Source organism: Cibotium barometz, chromosome 47 (assembly GCF_041138505.1).
Source record: "Cibotium barometz isolate CiBa-2024 chromosome 47, ASM4113850v1, whole genome shotgun sequence".
NCBI lineage: Eukaryota > Viridiplantae > Streptophyta > Polypodiopsida > Cyatheales > Cibotiaceae > Cibotium > Cibotium barometz.
In genome coordinates, this window is record NC_141092.1 from 45516787 (window position 1) to 45525638 (window position 8852).

The 8852-nt window shown below is 40.1% G+C and overlaps 1 long non-coding RNA gene across 1 annotated transcript; it reads left to right on the plus strand.

The window, feature by feature from the left end:
* Positions 1 to 3005: 3005 nt before the first annotated feature.
* On the plus strand, positions 3006 to 6636 carry LOC147611750 (uncharacterized). Its single transcript, XR_015263830.1, has 3 exons — positions 3006 to 3276; positions 3780 to 5236; positions 5352 to 6636. It is a non-coding gene; the product is annotated as an uncharacterized LOC147611750 (long non-coding RNA).
* The last annotated feature ends 2216 nt before the right edge of the window (positions 6637 to 8852 follow it).

The following is an 8852-nucleotide window of genomic DNA, read 5'->3' on the forward strand; positions in this document are numbered from 1 at the left end:
AAGCCTATGTTAGATTCTTTCTCTTAAGTATATGAAATTTCTAGTAGTTGTTGTAATTATAATTTTAAGATCCTATTCTGGATGCATATACCCTAGGTCTTGCATAAGCTTAAGGATAAGGGATAATAGTTCTATGGCTATCCTAGTCAATGTATTGAAGCTAAGATTAAAAGGTTGGGAGCTGAAATGAAATTGGGACTACTTTAATAGAGATTGAGTTGAATGTGCCTATTATCTTGCATTAGTGTGCTAATTATCATTATGGATTTTCTTAATTATTTTGAGCCTCCTTAAAAATATGCTAAATCATGTGATTAGACTAGACTTAGCACGATTTCACATTCTCAATATGGTCTTAAAGTATAGGTTTAGCTAAGCCCAAGTTATTTTGGTTGGTATTTTCCTTATGTTTTTTAAGTGTTTTGAGAGAGAAAAATATGGCACACTTATTATCATGTGGGGACTACATTATTTGGAATGCTGAGAAAAAAGGGGAGCTGCTATCGATCATTAACAATCTCAAGGAGTTGTTGCTAAAAGTAATTTTCTAGTATGGTGCAAGTTTAGTGTTGTAATTTATGTAATATGCCCATGGATTTGGGCAAGTTTGAGAGTGCTTCAATGGGAAAAACACTATTGTTGCTCTGCAAGAAATTTGTTGAATATGCTCAAAATGGTTGAGCATGAAGTTGGGTAAGTTGGGTGCTTTCATGTGGAAGAGCGCATATTTTGATGCATAAAATGGGTAAGGAAGAAGATCAAGTGCTAGGGGAAGAGGAGAACTATTCTTCTAAGCAACATCAGCAATGTGAAAGGGAAACATTTGATGACTCCATTACAGTTCACATTGATCATTCTATAGGATTTGATGACTCTTTTAGAGACCACAATATGGTTCGAATCACTCCGTAAGCAGACGTAACACAACCAGCAAGGGAGAAGAAAAGATATACGGCTCAAGAGGAAGCGTAGCAGTGAAGAGCACACAAAATGGCATATAGTGAGCACCAACACGAGCACAATAACTCACGATAACCTCGGGTAGGAGAAGAAGATACAACCATGGTGGAAGTTGCAACCATGATGGAAGTTTGCACACCAACTGTAGAGTCATGAAGAAGGCAACTGAATTAGTTGTATCGCTAGTACCTTGTGGAGAAGGCAAGCAATAGTAGGCAAGTTTCACCATAGCTGCTAAAAGTAGTGCAGTGTAGATAATACAAAACAAAGACCTCATGTTATTTTACCAAAAAGATAAGGGCAGGGTTTCAAACCCTAAGGTTAAAAAAATGTCCATTCACACCACGGTTAAAAAATGTCCATTCACACCACCAAATCATTTGTCCCTATTAAACCCCCATTCACATGATTTGAAGCAATTATACACATTTTTTGGTTTTCGAAGCCATGTTTTTGACCACATTGATGGGTGCCTTGTCCTTGCTTTGATATGCAAAAAAAAAAGAATTGTATTTTCTCATCACCCAACTTATGAGGTTCCCCTGCTTGAGCCCACACACGGGTGCTCGAAATGGTTTGTAATAATGTGGTGTGCATTGAGTTGTACACATACGGGCATCACACTTTGTGGATTGGTTCCTTTTCTTAAGCACATGGGTGTGCAAAAAGCACTTGGGTGTCTTCGCTCAAGCAAAATGGTACTCATAATGGACTTGAGTGTCTAGACTAGAAGACACATGCACACAAATTATGTAGAACACTCCAATTTAGCATGGAGGAGGAGTGATGTAGCCTATAGATGGCTAATGACCAAAAATTTAGGTATCTTGAGTTCACACAATGATTACTAGGGCCTTTGACACATTGCGGGGGTAATTTGGAATGGGTGCTAATAATGTCTGACTTTTGTCATGGGTAAGTGTTTGGTTAATTGATTGGATAGTGGTCAACCGTGTGTGGAAAGAACACACCCTTCACTTAAGCAGGGGTGTTGAAATATGTAAGCTCAAGTTATTTGGTTGAGTGTGTGAACGTACCTTAGAGGTATAAGATATTATCTTGTGTGTTGTGGAAAGATAAAAATGCCACATGAGATATTGTATCGTGAGAGCCACATGAAAGAATGTGAAAAAGGGACTACCACATAGCATGACACGTGTAAAGAAGATTAGGCTAGAGGCTAGAAGCTAGAAGCCTCTCATTGTATAGTTTATAACACATTATAATAGAGATTAAGTTGAGTGTGCCTATTCTCTTCCATTAGTGTGCTAATTATCATTATAGATTTTCTAAATTATTTTGAGCCTCTTAAACATATTCTAATCATGTGATTAGACTAGGCTTAGCACGATTTCACATTCTTAACAAGTATTGTATATATAAAAAGGAACTAAGGATGTCAACAAGAAACCCTTGTGATTATCTACAAAGGAGACTTTGCCTCAAGGAATGGTACTACATAAACCGTGCATATAAGGATTGTAAAGTAAAAGCTAGAATGTTGTTTTTTTATATCCAAAAGATTACATATAGAATTTTTTATGCTTCCAACAACAGAGGGGATGGCCTCCCCTCATATTCATCACCCTCCTCGAGGGGGCAAGGATCATAAGAGATACCATTGGGACCTCTCACTTTTGTGGGTGGAGGTTTGGAAAACCTCCCACTTAGTGGAGAAGTGGTCCAACGAGGAAAAAATGACGAGTAGTAGTGGGGCCCAAGCCCTCCTTAAGTCCCACTCATGAAACCCCAGGATGAGGTCTAAGATGTAGTCCTAGTGTAGGTCCAGGACACTAAGACTCCTGGAAGATTCCATAAATGTGTCTTATTTAAAAATCTTAGGGTTCATAAGGGAAAATCAATGAAATTTACCTAGAAAGAATCTACCTTACTATGTGTGAGGTTTGGATAAGTTGAATTAGTCATTGAAAAGATATGATTAACTTTATTTGACATTTGTCTTTCTATAAAAGAATTCTAAGAAAATGAAATGCTTAAACCATCCCTAAGGCTGAGTGGAGGGTGGTTGGCTAGATTACGGCGGGAAGGGTGGATCCAGACTCATGTGTCCTCCTATAAAACCCAAAGTGGATTATACCTTCTCCTATAAAAGGAGCCCAGCTTCTGCAAACCCTAGCGGTAGCCAGGCCTTCTCTGCAAACTCTAGCCATAGCCTGACCTCCTGCGAAAACCATCGCCCCAACCAGACCTTCTGCAGAACATAGCCGCACCCTTCTGCCGAAAGCACAGCTAGCCAGCTACGCAATAGACCTATGAAGTATGAAGCAAAGAGTCAAGCTTTGGAGCACATACTGAGTAAGTCTTGCACTTGGTTATTCTTTTAAGTTCCTTGTTCAATCTTAAGCATGTTTTTGGTTCATTCTCCATAGCCATAGCTTGAGCTTGATCGATGTTTGTTGACATGGTATCAGAGCCAAGCTAGCTCTAGCTATGTTATTCTTGCATTATATAGGTCTTTCTCTAGAAGCAGGTATCTTCCTTTTTTTTCTCTTGTTGGAAGTGGTTCCAAGAAGGGAAGCACCGTTGACAAGGAGAAGAAGAAGAGGTGGAGTTAGGGCATCTAGGTAGCAAGGACTGTATAACAGCAGCCACAGCACCACTCTCTACCATTTTTTTTATCAAGCTCGAGTTCATTTGGCAATCACTTCCACATCTGCAGCATTAATCTCTCTTTCTCTCTCAACCGTTGTGTAATTCTATCCACAAACTGCATCATCTGCTGCTGCTGCTGCTGCTGCTGCTGCTGCAGCAATGGATGCCATAGCCTGTTAAACCCTAACAGGTTCTGCGCTGTGCAGGGCCGAGAAATGCTGGTGCATCAGGAGGTGAGCTGTATGAAAGACGAGCGGTGCACAGTTTCTCCCTTCAGCATCCGCTCGCACAGCAAACCCCATCTTGCGCAAATTCTTCATCCTTGTCATTATTTACCACATAATCCTTGTATTTCTTGTCTGTGTGTGTGTGTGGTCGAAAATTCTAGAGAATGTTTTAAAACCTTAGCCAAATCTCAAAGGCTTTGTTCATACACCAAGCTCTAGATATAAGAGCTCATCCTCATTGGCCTTGCACACAGGAGGTGTTCACACGTGTTTTTTAAAAAAAGCACGAAGCATTTTCATAAATAATATCTCACTTGCATTGCATCATGTCGCATATTGTAAAAAGGCATAGACACTGCCGATACTATCGGTAAGACCCCCTTGTCGTGCAGAATGCAGAAACTCGTATTAGAGCAAAATAAGTTTAATGGGGATAACTTTTACACATGGCAAATGAATACCATGTACACATTGATGAGAGAAAGGGGCTATGGGACCTAATTGAGCCTAGGAAGATAGTGATAGCACATCACTTGACATATTTACCAATTACAAAGCACTCGGCATAATAGCTTAGAGTTTGGGAGATGAAGTTATACATCACATTGCAAGGATAAAAAATGCCAAGAAGGTGTGGGAGGAACTCAACAAGGTCTTTGGAAGTGAAAGTAAGAGCTCCAAGGTTAACTTTTTGATATGCAATTTTACAGATTGGACAAAGAAGACATTGACACAATGGGGGCTCACATCAAAAAGTTCAAGGCACTCAAGCAACAACTAGCAGGAATCAAGGAGAAGATTGAAGAAGATGAAGCGGTTTGCAGTTATCCTCAATAACATTGACAAAACCCCTATGATGTTCTCATGTCCACACTCAAAAATATCGACAAGACTCTAACTGAAGTTGATCGCTACTTCAGCACAAGTCAAAACTCAAAAACACATCAAATGTCACTCAAGGAATCAGTCAAAATGCTTTATATGCTCGAAAAGGAAAAACTGTCAGCAGATGTAATCATTGTGGGAAGCTTGGTCACATCTCTGCAAATTGTCGTTTAAAAAATAAGCCAAAAATAATTTGTAATGCTTGTGGAAGGATTAGGCACTTGGAAGAACGTCGCTACTCCAAACATAATCAAGAAAAGAACTATGTGGAAGATCGCTTTGTAGCAGCGAATGTAATTCAAGATGCCTCTAGCTCCAAAAATGTTCTCTCTAAAAACATTGTATGTCCTACCCCCTAGCACCGATGATGTAGCCAAGATAGAAGAAATGGCCAAAATTTGTAACCCTACTCTTAGAAGAGACCTCTAGATCTCAAAGATAGGTCAAGTCTCTATCAAGGGGGGCTACCTCACTCTTCGAGATGACCTATAGGCCTCAAAGGTAGATCAATTGAAGTATGAAGCAAAGAGTCAAGCTTTGGAGCACATAGAGTAAGCATTGCATTTGGTTATTCTTTAAGTTCCTTGTTTAATCCTAAGCATGTTTTTGTTTCATCCTCCATAGCCATCCCTTGAGCTTGATCCATGTTTGTTTTGTTGATGACAGGTGTCACACTCCACAAATCTAAGAGCACTTTCTTGCTCTCCCTAATTTTGCAATACCTCTGTTGGTGTTATATTTACACACCCCCCTACTATGTTCACATGAACTTACCACGCCTTTCTCATGGACGCAACTCAACACACACATACATGCCTCTTTTGGGTAAATTTTCATTTTAAGGCTCTTCGGGGCTTAGGTAGGGCACCCTCATACGTATACAAAATGAGTCATGTGACACTCATGGTCACCCTCGTAGCTCAACATGGTTATGCCAACATCTCGTACATCTCTTATACATTTTATAACGGGCTCCACATGGCCCTATTGTGGTTCTACATGACCACCAAAAAACTAAGTATGCCTCTGCTTAGGCACCTTCACACTAATGTGACTTTGCATGTATGCTTCCATAAAATACATCATGTAAAACCAGCCATGTATAACCCATGCATGAGTTGCTTGTAGGCCCCATGTGAATAACCCTTAGAGACATCCTTTTTACACCACAGTCTTGAGGTTCTAAAAGTTTATCCCTTTCGGTATGCTTTAGGCCACAAAAAAAAAATGATCTCATCTCAAATTCTTGTTGGAGACTACCTCTCTCTTTTTTATGTACCTTCTTGATGCTCCATTCTTTAGCTACTCAAGTTCAAATCATTGTAAGTGTAAGAAGTAGAAGGCAAAATAGCTTGTGTAACAAAGGGTGCATAATTTGTTTCCCACTTTGTTGAGCTTTTTGGAACTCTTTTAGTACTACTTGGATGTCCTTGGCAAGCTTAGCATCTATGCCATTTTCTTACCAAGGCTGACTTTAGTGATGACGACTTCAGTGACATGATCTGTCTCACTACCATGCCTTAAGCTTTGAAGAAGTTTCTTTTTCCATTTGTCCAATATGTTTCCTAGTTTTTGGAAGTTTCTTGTGCAGTTTGAGTTTATCCTCGAAGGTGCCAAGGGTGACAAGGTGCTTGAAGGTGGACACTGAGGTGATGATAGCCAATCCACTCAAAAATGATATGGACAAATTTGTGAAAACCCTACAATAGAGCGAGGAGGAAGAGGGTGCTTTCTCTCCTACAAGTTGTACACAAAAACACTAATTTGAGCTTGGTGCTGCTTTGGCGCTCCTCTAGGCCATGCCAATTGCCTCTCTTCTCTAGGTTGTTGTGACCACTACCGCATGGGATGAGCTGGTAAATCGTGTATGGGTTGCTAAGAACTTTGATGTTCTTCTACACTTTCTTGTCCTTGTGCATTCTAAAGCTATCTTTACCTAGTTTCTCTTAATGTCTACCTGTCCTTTTGCTATTATCATGCTTTTGAATCCAAAAGCAATGCATTCTTCTTCCTCTTGATTTGAAGCCTCAATCAAGAGCTCAAAAATGGAGGTTGTTTGTTTGCATACTGCTATTTTGTTGAGATCAACCTCTCTCAATCTCTCAGTGGGTGTTGAGAGTTGCTATTTGCACTTGTTGCCTTCATCCCCTCCACTTTATTTTCTTCTTATGTCTTGCATCACCAACCAACCTCTATCATGAGGTTTACATAGCCATCAGTTAGCCACCATGGCTCACCATTGAGCTCACAACATGCATGCTTTGCCCCTTTGCATGCCAAATCTTTGTAAGGGTGATCTTCAAATGTTTCTTCTATGAAACCATAGGTGCATACCGTCATGAAAGCCATCAATAGCTTCCACACTAGTTTTCTCCTCTTTCATGAGCAAATTTGCAACACTATAGGTGCTCTTTCCAAGACGAATGATTGCATCAATCATCCAAGAAAGCTTCAAGAAACTTTTTTAAAAAGTCTTTAAAAAGTAGTATTCATAAGTCTTTGGAATCTGGTGCATTGGTTAGACCAAATGGTATAACTGTGTAAGCATACACATCATGCTCAGTAATAACAAAAGCTATTTTGGCTTGGTCCTCAGGTACAATTAAAATTTTATTATAGCCTGAATATCCATCCAAAAAGCTATAAGCCTCCTTGCCTGCAACTTTCTTGAGCACACGTTCTTAAATATGGCAAGGGGTAGTGATCCCTGCGTGTGGCAGCATTCACTTTCTTGAGATTAACACACACTAAGTTTTCCATTCTTCTTGGGCACAAACACAATGGGTGAGGCCCATTCTGATTAGTCAATCTCATAGATGAATCCAAACTCAATGAGTTTATCGATCTCTTCCTTTTAACGATGCTTGCATATTTGGGATTCATTGGATAGGGTCGCTCTATTGGATTGGTTTAGCATTGGGTATGATGGGGATGGTGTGTTATATTACCTTTGCTGGAACTCCCTTCATATCATGGTATGTCCACACAAAGCAATCCCTATGCTCATTGAGGAGAGCTACAAGTTTAGCCTCCTCAACCTTATTTAAGTCCTTGACTATGTAGAAAGGCTTAGGATCTTCTCTTGGTTTAGCCAAGTCTACTTCCTTGACCTTTGTAGGCCCGTCATAGACTCCTCCACTCTCACTTGTGGGGTCATGTTTAGCATTATCAAACACTAACTTGCGTTCCCCTATGGTGTATGACTTGTAATGCTCAGGTTCTGGGCACAAATTAGGCTCGTTTTCCTTTCCTTCATCAACTACTTCAGTTGCAAGATTAGCTTCTCATTCCTTCTGTGCGAGTTCATGATTTTGTTTCCTTCTGGGGGACTGAGCGACTCGATTTTGGTTCATATCAGAGAGTTCCACCTTAAATACATAAATTGGGGGTGGCTTATGATACTTGACCTTTTGTAACTTTTCTCCCCAATCGTCTATAAACTTTCAATGTAAGGCTACTGCACCCATGTACTGGAGCCATTGGGCAGTAGTTGTTCTTTCTTGTAGCCTTCTATGATGATTTGCTGCATAGCGTTTATGTCTCTGCCATCCGAAGATTCTCCTTGGTGTTTTGAAGAACTCCATCCCTTTCTTCCTGATTAGGAATCCATATCAGATTCAGAGTTACTCCCTGTTGTTTCTTTTGATGTTGTGAGCTTTGTTTTTCTTATGGTAACCAAGGAACTTGTGTTGCTTTTAATCTTTGTCTCAGACTCCTTACCACTATTGGTGCTTGAGCTTGAGTCATCTCATGTGGACTCAATTTCACTATAACCAATCCCCTCGGCATCAGAAAAGGTAGAGCATGGGCACAACCTTAGGGAGCTCCTCACCATCAGGTGTAACCCATGTAGATGCTCTGGCTCCCTAGCTATTGATTGTAGCCATCATATGTATCCAGTTCATATCATCTTCAAGCTCAATTAGCTTGTTTTTTAGCATCTTTAGAGGGTAGGTCCTTTCCTATATTGGTCTCTTCTTTGCAAGTATAGCACTATTGCAGAGGGGTTGAATGGAAAGGTACTATCAGATCTCTGGGCAAATAGTCCACCACTACCCATTGGATGTACGTGACCAGTCACGATGTCTACTCTAAGGATGGAGTCATCAAATTGTAGGTAGACATGGTTTTTGGACCTGTCATGTACCATTTTAGCTTCACACATAA